This window comes from Callospermophilus lateralis, chromosome 9 (assembly GCF_048772815.1).
Source record: "Callospermophilus lateralis isolate mCalLat2 chromosome 9, mCalLat2.hap1, whole genome shotgun sequence".
Taxonomy (NCBI): Eukaryota; Metazoa; Chordata; class Mammalia; order Rodentia; family Sciuridae; genus Callospermophilus; species Callospermophilus lateralis.
The window spans coordinates 54422317-54434877 of NC_135313.1; the positions used below are offsets into that span (position 1 = coordinate 54422317).

Here is a 12561-nt window from a genome sequence, read left to right on the forward strand (position 1 = left end):
CTTAATCTGATCTTGAGATGATAGCTCACACTTGTTCCTTCTTTTAGTTCTTTCACTCTCAGCTGCACAAAATAGCAAGCAAGGGTCTGTAGGCGGCGGTGTCCTGGTCTTTCACTTCCTCTGCCAAGTCAGAGGCTAAGAGAGAGGTTGAGAGATGCACATCTCTTTCAAGTTATAACTCTTCTTCTAATTTCTTTATCTTCCCATCTGCTGTCAGCTGTGCAATGATGGCTAGTTGAACTGCCCACAGCTATGTCTATGCCACTGTCTTGGCAAGATGCCTCTCTTCTTACCACAGTGGGAGAAGCAGCATTCAGTGCATAGCTGCTCCAAACCAAGAGGTGATTTGGGGGCATCCTTTTACTCATATGGTGGGCACTGATTATTTAACATAAGTCCCACCTCTTTCCCAGGTTAGCTGGCTAACCTAGGATTTGCTTCCTTCCCCTTGCTCAGCTCCTTGGTGTCCTGGCAGACTTTTCAGTTGTTCAGGACTGAGCTGGTTCTAGTGAATGAAAACCTGCCCCAGTTGCTGTGAACCGGAAGAGGCAAGAGGATCCAAGATTCCTAATTTGCTGGGGAACTTACTGATAGAAACATGGCCCTGGGTGACAGCAAGACTAAGTAGACCACTGAGATTTAGTTCAGAAAGGCTAAAACTTACAAAGTGGTTATGACAAAAATGATTTTATCTAAACTGGTCATACTAATTTATCTTAAGCTAATATAAAAAAAATTAGGCATAGGGTCTGGCTACAAAGGTCCACATGGTTTGTTTATTTAATGTTTATTGAACAAAACTCTATAGTTTGTTGGGAACATATGCAGGGAGAACTGAACAGGGTTACTCAGGGGCAATCATGATGGCCAAGACTCTGGCTGGCTGCAGTCAGGTCAAGCTGAAATCCATACAATGTCTGTTAGTTTTGTTTGTTTCATAGCCTATACTTTGAAAATTGTCTTTCCTTTACTCTAAGTGATTATGGATGGGCAATCCCAGTGTCTCAGTTCTCTGGAAATAGAGATTGGTCAAGAACAGACTCTTGACCTAAATGACTAACCAGTTTTAGGAAATTAATATGTATGTTTGAGACACTAAGAGATCTCTGAAAGGCATGGGGCTAAACATGCGGAAATGCAAAAAACCTGCCTAAGAATAAAGCTAAGTAAGAAAGGGAGGGGAGCTAGGCATGGTGGTACATACCTGAAATTCCAGCTTCTAGGGAGGCTGAAGCAGGAGGATCACAAGTTTGAGGTCAGTCTGGGCAACTTAGTGACCCTGTCACCCTGTCTCAAAATAAAAAAAATAAAAAGGACTGGAAATGTATCTTAGGGTTAAAAAAGCCCCTGGGGTTCAATCTCCAATTACCCCCCCAAATTATATATATATATATATATATATATATATATATATATATATATAGAGAGAGAGAGAGAGAGAGAGAGAGAGAGAGAGAGAGAGAGAAGAAGAAGAAGAAGAAGAAGAAGGAGGAGGAGGAGGAGGAGGAGGAGGAGGAGGAGGAGGAGGAGGAGAAAGAAAAAGAGAAAGAGAGTGGGAGGAGAAAGTATGTCTGAGGACCCTGTATGCACATCTGAATGCAGCTATACTAGAACCAGCTCAGAACTGGAACTTTAGATACATAGTTTTGTGAGCAAAGGCCAATTTCTTGATTTGCTTAAAAAAAATGGAGCGGAATTTCTGTCACTTGCAACTAAGAGTACTGACAATATACATAGGATTGCATAGTCTTAATAATCATCATTTTAAAATTATTTTGTTTCTATACAGATACCTTATTTGTAGCAAGGGTGAGAAATTTGGTAGAAAAAAATAAAAAAGTTTCCATGCTAGAATCTGTGAAATAATCTTCCATTCACTTTCTATAATATAGTCTCCCTCCTTCCTGCTTTTTATTCTCCTTCCATGTGTTCTCATTAAACAAACATTTATTCATTGGTTATTTACTATGTGTTAGTCACCAGTGTTAAGTTCTGGGCATACAATTGTGAGTAAAACAGACTTGGGTCCTGTTTTGTGGATCTTATGATCTCACTGACTTCCCTTTCCTGAATTGTACAGTACAGCATTGGTGTTGTAGAGTTCTTTTATGTTCTATTGTGAGTCATAAATGGAAATGATTTTTCAAACAGCAGATCACATTAATATACCAACACTCTTAAAAAACCTTTTATGATCTTGGGATAATTACAATAATGACTATATAGGCAATAACCAAACAGTGTAAGTCAAATAACTAGAAGCCTTTAAAATTGATGAATGCTATAAATATTTATGATATTATATAACCTGTTGACTTTTTTGCTTTCAAAATATACATGTCTTATATTCCTCTCCTTTCATTGGTGTCTCCTTGACACCAAATTCATTTTCCATATGTTAATCAGTATGACAGTAATAAAATCAATGTGCAGAGAAACACCAGAGGTACAGTGCTCCTGGTGAAGGTACATATAAATAAAGGGGACATTACTTATGGAAGATTTTCCCATTTTTTTTTTTTTTTGCATTCATCCTTAGAACAATGTATAAACATCTCAACATGTATTGACCAAAAAAATAAAAAAGTATTAACCTACGTTGATGAAAAATATGTGGAATGTTTTTAGAATGCAATACAAAAGTGTATGGGTAAGGTGGCGAACTATGTTTGAAAGGAGCAAGCCTTGGAACAGAAAGCTGTTATAGCAAATTTCTTTTCTTAGACCCTCAGGCAGTCTGCCTCTCCTTTCCTACTAGAGTGCAGGAGACTTCAGAGCAAGCTTGACTTTCCTTCCAGGAGGATAGCCCTCCAATGCGTTCCAGGTTTGGCTCAGCAGGGCAAGAGAAGTGCACTGGCTAGGTATCTTTTTGCCTCAGCTGGTTTGGAAGAAATGGCCTGAAGGGTGCCCTCTAATGGGGTTAATGGGACATAGTCCACTCCCTTAACCAAGGTGGTCAAGGATTCTGAGATGGGCCTGTCCAGTTACAACTAACTTACCATTTTTTTTTAATAGAGAAAAGCAATCACATCATTTGTATCTAGCATTAATGATGCTTTTCAGCCTTGACTATACATTGGAATCAGATAGGTAGATTTTAAATGTTCTAATGTCCAGGCTGTACCCCAGACCACTTAGACCAGAACCTTTGGGGATGGAACCCTGACATCAATGTTTTTGAAAGCTCTCTAGGTGATTTCAAAAAGCAGCCCAGGTTGAGAAATCCTTCATTTGAATCTTGCTGCAGGTAGCTGTGTTGGAGCCAGATTGTGACACTTAAACTTTCTTTTTTAAGCCTATAGGCTATAATTTCCTAGGGGATGTTCTGGTGATCGAAGAAATAGTCTTATTACAGATTTTTTTTTTCTTGGGGGTGCTGGGGATTGAACCCAGGGCCTTGTGCATGTGAGGCAAGCACTCTACCAACTGAGCTGTATCCCCAGTCCAAAGCCTTATTACAAAGTAGCTCTTGGAGGATTTCAGATAAGTTCATCATGGGGGATTCTTATGAAGAGCTGATTATAGAATTTCAGTTCCTCTTTTCTTGTTTGGTTGGTTCTGAATTTGTTACTTTTCATTATTCTTGGGGCATGTTTACACATGGTCACTGGATCACAGTGTGTGTGTGTGTGTGTGTGTGTGTGTGTGTGAGAGAGAGAGAGAGAGAGAGAGAGAGAGAGAGAGAGAGAGAGAACCAATCTGTTTTGAGGATTGTTTTTCCAGAAACACCATGGATCACTTCATATTTCTTCCAAAACAGGTATGGAAATAGGAAATTGTCAACTTGAAGTGATACAGGTTTTTAAATCAACTCTTGAGAAAAGAGTCTATTTGGATCAATTTTCCAGTTGTGAGCTTTTAAACAGAGATACAGTCAGGCGTGATGGTGTTATGCTCGAAGTCAGGACCCCCCAAAAGACCACCAGAAACCTAGATCGATGTAAACAGCAAAGAGGTGTTTATTGCGAGCTAGCTTGGTCCTCTGCGCGCACACAGCAACTGGTGACGCTGAGAAGCCCCAAGCCCAGGGTTTGCAGCAGTTTTATACATTCTTTGGAGAAGGCAGGGACCCCCACATACATCATAGCATCTCTTAGCAAATCATCACACACCGCGGGAAAATCAAATAACAACTCTAAAACATGATTAGCACATTCACTGGTGGGAACAAGTTGGGTAGGGTTTAAGCCAAGAGGGGTGTACATGCTGAACTACATGGTTTCCCAACATGTTATCAACCACCATAAACTACTGGGAGGGTCATCTGGCATCCCAGGTATTTACCTGTCTCATGCTGATTGGTGGCTACTAGGGGGTTGCTATGGATCTCTACCTAGCCTGACTGAGTCAGGGACACCTGGCACAGAAGATCTCATTTGTAGATAAACAACTTAGCAGGGTGGGAATGTGCCTAGGAGTGCTCTGTGGGTCTTTCCAAGGACAAAGGTGATGTCCCTTCCTTGGACAGGCTTTGCTCTGAGGTAGAGGCTGGTTTTTCAGTGGCACATGCTTGTAATCCTGGCTGCTTGGGAGGCTGAGGCAAGTTCACCAGGATCGAAGGTTCAAAGCCAGCCTCAGCAATTTAGAGAGGTCCAAGGCAACTTGGTGAGAACTTGTCTCAAAATAAAAAAATAAAAAGGGCTGAGTTTGTGGCTCAGTGGTTAAGTGCCTCTTGGTTCAATCCCTGATTAAAAAAAAAAACACAAAAAACAAATACAAAAAAAAAAAAAATAAATAGAGATGCACAGTTGGTCAAAGGTTTTACCAAGTGGACTTTATGCCAGACCCCTCAACACTAGGTGAAGAATTAGCTAAAGATCTCTAGCACACCTTAACTCATCATGTGCCATCATTCTATATTATAGAGCACCTATAAAAACTTAAATTGAACAGTTTTATAGGCATTCTATAAAACTTTATAAGTGTGCTGCATATAGGACAATGGGGCATAATGGGTTAAGGCTGCTCTGGGAAGATCTTCTAAAAAAATTCCTCAGAGAAGGAGCTATTTTGGGGGTAGAGTTCAATAGTACAGCATGTATAGGCTCTGAGTTAAAAAGAAAAGAGAGGAGCTATTTAAAGGCCAAATATTTTTATCATTAAGCTAAACAGATTTGTTTTAAAACCTCATCTTTAGAACTACCAGGGAATCCAGTATTTCCCTGCTCCCAAATCCAGCCCTTGTTCAATACATGTGGGTTTATCTGTGAAAAGTCACATATTCATGCTGTAAAAATTATACTTACGATTTAGAAGGCCCATGGAGCTTTAATTAACTATCACTGACACTCATTCTTTTCACAGGACTTGTATTTCAATGCAGAACCCTGGACTTGCATATCAGAGGGAAATAGATTTAAATCTCTGCCACTTATTTTCTCAGTGACAGTGGATAATCTATTTACTTTTTGATAACTAAATTTCTTCATTTAAAAATAGGCAGAAAACAATAAAGTCTTCTCCATTTTGTTGACTTTAGAGTTAAAAACTAAGTAGTGTACGTCATATTAGAACATAGGGATTGCTGGAAGATCTGTCCTCACTATCACAATTGAAGGACCATTTGGAGAATCAGTAATTTTGATAGTGTTTAACATTTTTAACATTAAAGTTTTAATATATATGTCTTTAAACCTGTGGGTTTTTCTTCATCTGCTTTAGTAATAATCCATGACCACTGAGTTCCCACTTGATTATAAATTCCCTGAGAGCAGGAATTCCTATTAGCTAGCCCAGTTCCTGCAATTTGGGAGGTGATCAGTAAATATTTGCCAAATGAAATTAGATGTCTGTTGTATAATGTGCTCAAAATATGTCATGTGAACAAATATCTTTACAGTGATATTTCAGGACACATTCTACTTACATTCTACTTGTAAGACTCCAACCTTATGCTACTCATTGGAAAACATTAACTTGTTCATCCCAGTTTTGTCTGTTCTTCTTTGGGTTATGCAACAGCACGGTGATAAGACCTCTGAGATTATATTACCTGGCTTTGGAATCCAGACTATGTTACTCACAAGCTGCACAGAAATAAATTAACCATTCTGTTTCTCAGTGTTCCTACTGTAATAATATCAGCCACTGCATGGAGCTATTGCTGAGGGTTAAATGAGATAACATACAAAGTACTTAGGATAGTGTCTTGCACACAACATGCACGTTAACTCTTGTAGCTCCTTCCCTGAGCCTATCTTTCCTGGTTATTCCATTATCCTTCTATTCCTAGGTTTAGGATGAATTGTCTCCCACACAATTCCTGGAGAGCGAGGCTTTCCCCTGACTTTGCTCTAGTTCACCAGATTTATCTTCCAGTATTGACACAGCTTTTCCGCCCCCCAACATATCCTGATCTCCAGCTGGAACTTCTTCCTGTCTTTTCCTATCCTTACTCCTCCTTTCTCGCCTATCCTATTTTAGATCCTCTCTTATGGTTTCTCTTCAGTGTCTTTTTGGATCTTCACAATTCCCTCTCCCTGAGTTCTCAGCAAGCCTCACCTGACCCAGAGGACACATTCTGCTTCCTCTATTCTCTGCCTGCCCTTCTAGGAGTAGTTTCCCCCTTCCTCTCCCAGGTAGGAGAGTCTCAGAGGAATGAGAATTAGTCCTTGTGAGGAATGAGAGGTATTTCAATACTGCCTGGAATGGAAATAAGGAAAAACACAAATAAAACCTCTAGTTTCACTGGCTTTTATCACCAATTTTAGAGGTCACGTAGCTAAGCAATACAATTGGCTTTGCTACAGATAACACCTCTGACATAGGGTCATGAAGGTAATGATTGCTCAAGTTGTTTTTTAGGAACTTGGAGGTAGCTCAAACCAGTTGAAGCCAACTGACCCTTCACTGGGGCCTGTGCAAGTGTCCAGTGGGTGACCTTTTGAATGTCAGAGGGCCCCAACTCCACCTTCAGAGGATGCTAATACTGCCATTTTCTGAACATGTGTCTTATGAAGAAACTTGAAGTCTAGTTATGCACTCACAGAACACATAACAATTTTCCTTACCTTTAATCACTTTTCTCAGGCCTCAGACCACCCTTCTTCTTGATCCAGTTAGTGCCACTAGACTCTATCCTTGGGAGGTGGATTTGAGGCTAGCTCTCTCCACTCTACACACTTGGCAGCCTTGTGAATAAAATCATTCTCTTTTGGGAAACAGGTCATTTCAGTGATTGGTTATACTGTACAGTGGGCAAAATGTGCTTGGTTCAGTAACAAATGGACCACCCAGCCCTCTGCCACACAAAAGCAAACAAAAAATTTTAATAAATTGAGGGTAAATTGGGGCTCTTGGATGGAAGAAGTAATTTCTAGACCATGGTGCCTGGCACACAGTCAGTGCTCTATACATGTGTGTTGTAACTGGCGCAGGTCTCAGTTGGGTGGAGTTCTAGGAAAGACAGTCAACTGGGGCTCTGGTCTCAACTCTTTTCTTTTGATTTGCTCATGGCAAATATTTTGTTGTTGATTCCTAGCATATGTAAGAAAATGATTATTTATTGTTCCCTGAAGACATAACCTACAGTGTGTGTATATATATGTATGTGTGTGTGTTGCGTGTGTGTATCTATATCTATATCTATATCTATATCTAAATCTATATCTAGATATATGTGTGTGGCTACAGAGAGCCATGAAAGGAAGAAAGAAATGGAGTGGTTATTTACTAACAAGAAAACAAACACATAAAAAGAGGGGAGATATTGCCAAGAAGTGATAAAAGCTTGGATGCCTCATCAGTCCTTCATCTTTCTGAAGATCATTACCATAAGAGCCTGTCTTGTTTTTGGTGGACAGCAATGCTCGAACTGGCATTTGGCTGTCATGTGACTATAGCAGACACTTAGACTTCCTGGGTCTTCTCAGAAACACAAGAGGGAGGGAATTTGTTTTGACCTTATCCCCAGACTCCTTCAAATCACAAGTCCCACATCTTTCCATTCTATGTTGGGGATGGTAAGGCTTGCAATTTCTTAGCTTCTGTACAAATTCCTCATCAAGCTAAATTTGTGGTCTCCAAATTTATAGTAACTTTTGGAGGAAGACAACGAAGGAAAGGGAGGGAGGGAGGAAAAGAGAGATTGAGAGAGTTTAGAGGGAGAGAGAAAAAAGTAGGGAAAGGAATAAGGTAATGTCTCATTTATAATTTTACGAGTAAATTTTTTAAGAATTAATTTGCGCACCTCTTTAAAGTTCCATATGACACTAAATTTGAGGAGAAAATATATCTGAAATATATATATTAGGGATTATAGGATGAAGATTAAAGTTTATTTCAATGAGTGGGAAAAATTGTCTACTGCTGGTTACTAAATTCCTCCTGTATATTTTATAAAATTTCTCATTGAATCCTAAGATAAGGGCTGGGGATGTGGCTCAAGTGGTAGTGCACTCACCTGGCATGCGTGTGGCCCGGGTTCGATCCTCAGCACCACATACAAACAAAGATGTTGTGTCTGCCAATAACTAAAAAATAACTATTAAAAATTCTCTCTCTCTCTCCCTCTCTCTTTAAAAAAAACAAAAAGAATCCTAAGATAAGTCTATGAAAATAGGATTTCTAGATAAACAACAATTTATCAATTTTAGAGATAACCATCAAAGAGTGTCCCTGTACAAGGATATCATACTTGTAAATTTTCAAACGATATCTCTAGGGGTATGAGCAAGAAGAAAAGGGTTGTGAGTCTGGGTTGAGTCAGAGGTCTGCAGCTTGCCTCTTTTCCCAACACTGCAGTGAGGGATGACCATGGTGGGAGCATTTACGCTGGGGAAAGCAGCAAAGCTCAAACTCTACTCCTTTCAGAGAGCTCCTTGTTAAGCATTTACCAGCACACCTCTGGAGCAGGTCTGCTTTCCTTGTATTTAAAGGAAATATTTGTGAAAAAGGCTTTATAACTACAAAGAAATGTGAAAATAATGCTTCAATAAGATATTTTCTTCCTTTCCAAGTAGAATACATAGTGAATATTATAATTTAAGAATAACTCATTTAATATCATTCTTTGTTTTTAGAGACTACATAATCTATTTACTAAAGCTATAATATTACATACCATTAGCTTTCTAATAAATCTATACTGAATGCCAGTTTAAAGTACTTTTAAAATGTTTTAGATATATCAAAAGAAGGAAAAATTCTTGGTTGCCAGCTTGAAGTTTAGTAAATTTAGTTTATTGAATTAATCTGTTAAGTCATTACAGAAATGAGTGTTTCAGAAAAGTGCCACTCCTCTATGTTTTATGGAACAGAAAGCAGTGTTAATATTTAAATTCTTGTTAACAATTTTTGATTCTTTAGAGTTATGGTATTGGAATAATATATCGATTTATCCCGCATTAGTTTTTGTCCCCCAATATTTTTATTTAATCCTTGCCCTTTTACCTCCTTATAATCACACTTGGAGAACTATATAGTCGAGTATCTGGTCATGCAGCATTAACAGTTTAAACATTAGATCACTCTTCTTAGGTTTCCACCCTGTTCCCTTCCCTGCTCCTTTTTAGGCTTGGGGCCAGCCAATTTGGGTCTGTGGTGAGGGCTCTCTTCCTGTTGTGCAGTCATTCAACTACCTTCTCACTGTTTCCTGAATGTAATGGGGAGTGAGAGGAAGAAAACTCTTGTGCCTCTTCCATAAGGGCACTAATTGTATCAAGGACCCACCCTAGTGACCTAATCTAAATCTAATTATCTCTGTCAAAAGACAAAGTTACAACAAATTCAGTATAAAGATGTAATTGTCTTTTATTAGCAATTCACAAGTCAGTGGACATCTCATCTAAAGATTTAGAAAATCTTTAGGTTTGTAGGTTGGGGCTGCATCTCAGTAGTAGAGTGTTTGCCTAGCATGTGTGAGGCCCTATGTTTAATCCTAACATTGAAATAAAGAAAAACAAAACAAAATTCTCCTGGGCATGGTAGACAGTTTTTTTTTTTTTTTTGGCAGTGTGGGAACGAAATAATAATAATAATAATAATAATTGATTGCATCATGTTACTTAGGTTACTTTCTTCAGAAGGGTTAAAGCAGAAGGGAGGGAGGGAGACTTTAATGTGTACAAAGGCACACTGCAGGCTTGTTTTTTGACCTGATAACAAATCCTATTTGAGCCTCTAACAGAGATGATCTCATTAGGTACACAGATTCTGACACCGAGTCCCAATTTCCCAGGACCAAAAAGTCATCATAAGAATTATTTTGAGGGGAGAAACTAAATCAGTCTCTAACTCCTGCAACTAAGGCTCTCCTTTTTTGAGAACAAGTTTTCTCTGTAGAGAGGCTTTTCCGCATGTCACACATATTCCAGTTCTACTTTCTACTAATTTTCCAGACTTGTCTGGATGTGTTTGAATTTAAATAGCAGACCCAGTTGAATCCATTGCCAGGGGCCCTCAGGCCTCTGCAAAAGCCTGCCCCACCAGTTCCACACACCTGCCCAGGCAGGCTTGAACCTCAGCAATGGACAACAAGTTTCTAACTATTTAAATAAAGGGAGGAAGCAGGAAAAGAAGAGGTTAAAAAAAAAAAGAGTGAAAGGACAGAGGGTCACTACATCATTGTCTCTCTTGAGTCCTCTTTTTTGATTTTCATTTTGATGGTTAATTTTGGTTCAAAAATTGCCTTTCTTCTCTCTACATCTTGAATTGTCAGTACTCTGTGGGTCAAACTCTAGTCCTTTCCTGGCCTGAATGTAGTGCTCACTAATAAAGCTTAAAGGCATTTTACACGCCGGCGCACACACACACACACACACACACTACAAAGAATGGCGACCAAAAATGAATTTAGATGGGCTTTTCACTCTGCTTTGAACTAAGTAAACTATGAAAAGAACAGATTAATTTCTGCAGAGAAACAAGAGTTCTGTGACCAGTTTCAGCCCATCTCTTCAAGACTGTCCTGGGTACTAGATCAAGTGTGGTCTGTTGGAATTGATCACATTGATCTATTTGTAATTCTGGTCTTTGCAAGAAACAATGAGTATACAGCCAAACTCACTGGAATGTAATCCCTAGATTAGGCCAATCTTTCTATCACTATATCTTATATTTCTTATACTATATCCCTGTCTCTTATATTGAGATGTAGCAAATAATATAAATTTAATTTTTTGTGGTCTATTTATTTATTTATTTCCATGCTGGGAATCAATCCCAGGGTCTCATACATGCTAGACAAACACTGTGCTCCTGAGCTACAGCCCCAGTCCTTTTGTGGTATTTCTTTAAAAGAAGCCAGACAAACAAGTACATGGAATGAATACAGAGTACCATTTCAAATCTTGTTGAAGGTTATACTGAGGACTGTTGTCTCATAATCTTTTACTGAAACCAAGGCAAAACCTGGATAAACTCTCTAGCTTCACCTGCTTTTAGTTACTTGTTTTTATCACCAATTTTAGAGGTCACATAGTTAAGCAATACTTTCCCATTGGCTTTGCTACAGATAACACCTTTGACATAGGGGTCATGAAGGTAATGATTGTCCAAGTTGTTTTCAAGGAACTTGGAGGTAGCTTAAACCAGTTGAAACCACTGACCCTTCACTGGGGCCTGTGCAAGTGTCCAAGGGTGACCTTTTGAATGTCAGAGGGCCCAAACTCCATCCTGAAGGCATGAAAATACCTCCATTTTCTGTACACAAGTCCTATGGAAATTCTTGAAATCTGATTCTGCATGCACAGACCACAGATTACTTCAGTTTCCTTACCTCCATTCACCTTTCCAAGGCCTCAGACCATCCTACTTCTTTATTCGATAAATACCCTTGGACTCTATCCTGGGGGATGTGGATTTGAGACCAGCTCTCCTATCTCTAATAGGCTTGACTGCTTTGTGAATAAATTCTGTCTTTTCATTTCAGTGATTGGGCTGGGTGCAGTGACGCACGCCTGTAATCCCAGCAACTGGGGAGGCTGAGGCAGGAGGATTGAGTTCAAAGCCAGCCTCAGCAGATTAGTGAGGTACTTAGCAACTCAATGAGACCCTGTCTCTAAATAAAACATAAAAAAGGGCTAGGGACATGGCTCAGTGGTTAAGCACCCCTGGGTTCAATTCTTGGTAACAAAAAAAAAAAAAAAATCATTTCAGTGATTGGCATATTACATGATGGGCAAAGTGGGCCTAGTTTAGTAACATTGTCATGGAGATATTGGGGAAGAAAAAGAGTCCCTCCCTAACAACAAAATGTGTTAATTGACCTCAATCTCTTCTCATCCATATTGGTCAATATGCTAAGTACCTCTGTAGTTTTATGAAAAATGGGGTGGGGAAGTGCTGTCCTATCCCTACCATGTTTGTGGGAGCAGTCCTTGAAAGATAAGAGTGGTGGTCCCCTTTTCTCTTTCTCCTCTGAGATGGTGAAACAGCCCCAAACTTTTGGCTGGCCTTGCCTAATCTTCATTAACTCTTTCTCCCTTTCAATTCCAGGTGTAACCATGAGCCTAAGTTCTGATCACAGGTGTCCAGGTGGAAGGGAGACAACATCTGGGAGCCTTCCTTAAGAGGCACCAAGCCCTCTGCTTCTACATCCACTCCAGCTTGGGCATCAGTGCT

The 12561-nt window shown here is 39.4% G+C and overlaps 1 non-coding gene across 1 annotated transcript; it reads right to left on the minus strand.

The window, feature by feature from the left end:
* Positions 1–3368: 3368 nt before the first annotated feature.
* On the minus strand, positions 3369–3441 carry Trnav-cac (transfer RNA valine (anticodon CAC)). Its single transcript has one exon. It is a non-coding gene; the product is annotated as a tRNA-Val (tRNA).
* Between the last annotated feature and the right edge of the window lie 9120 nt (positions 3442–12561).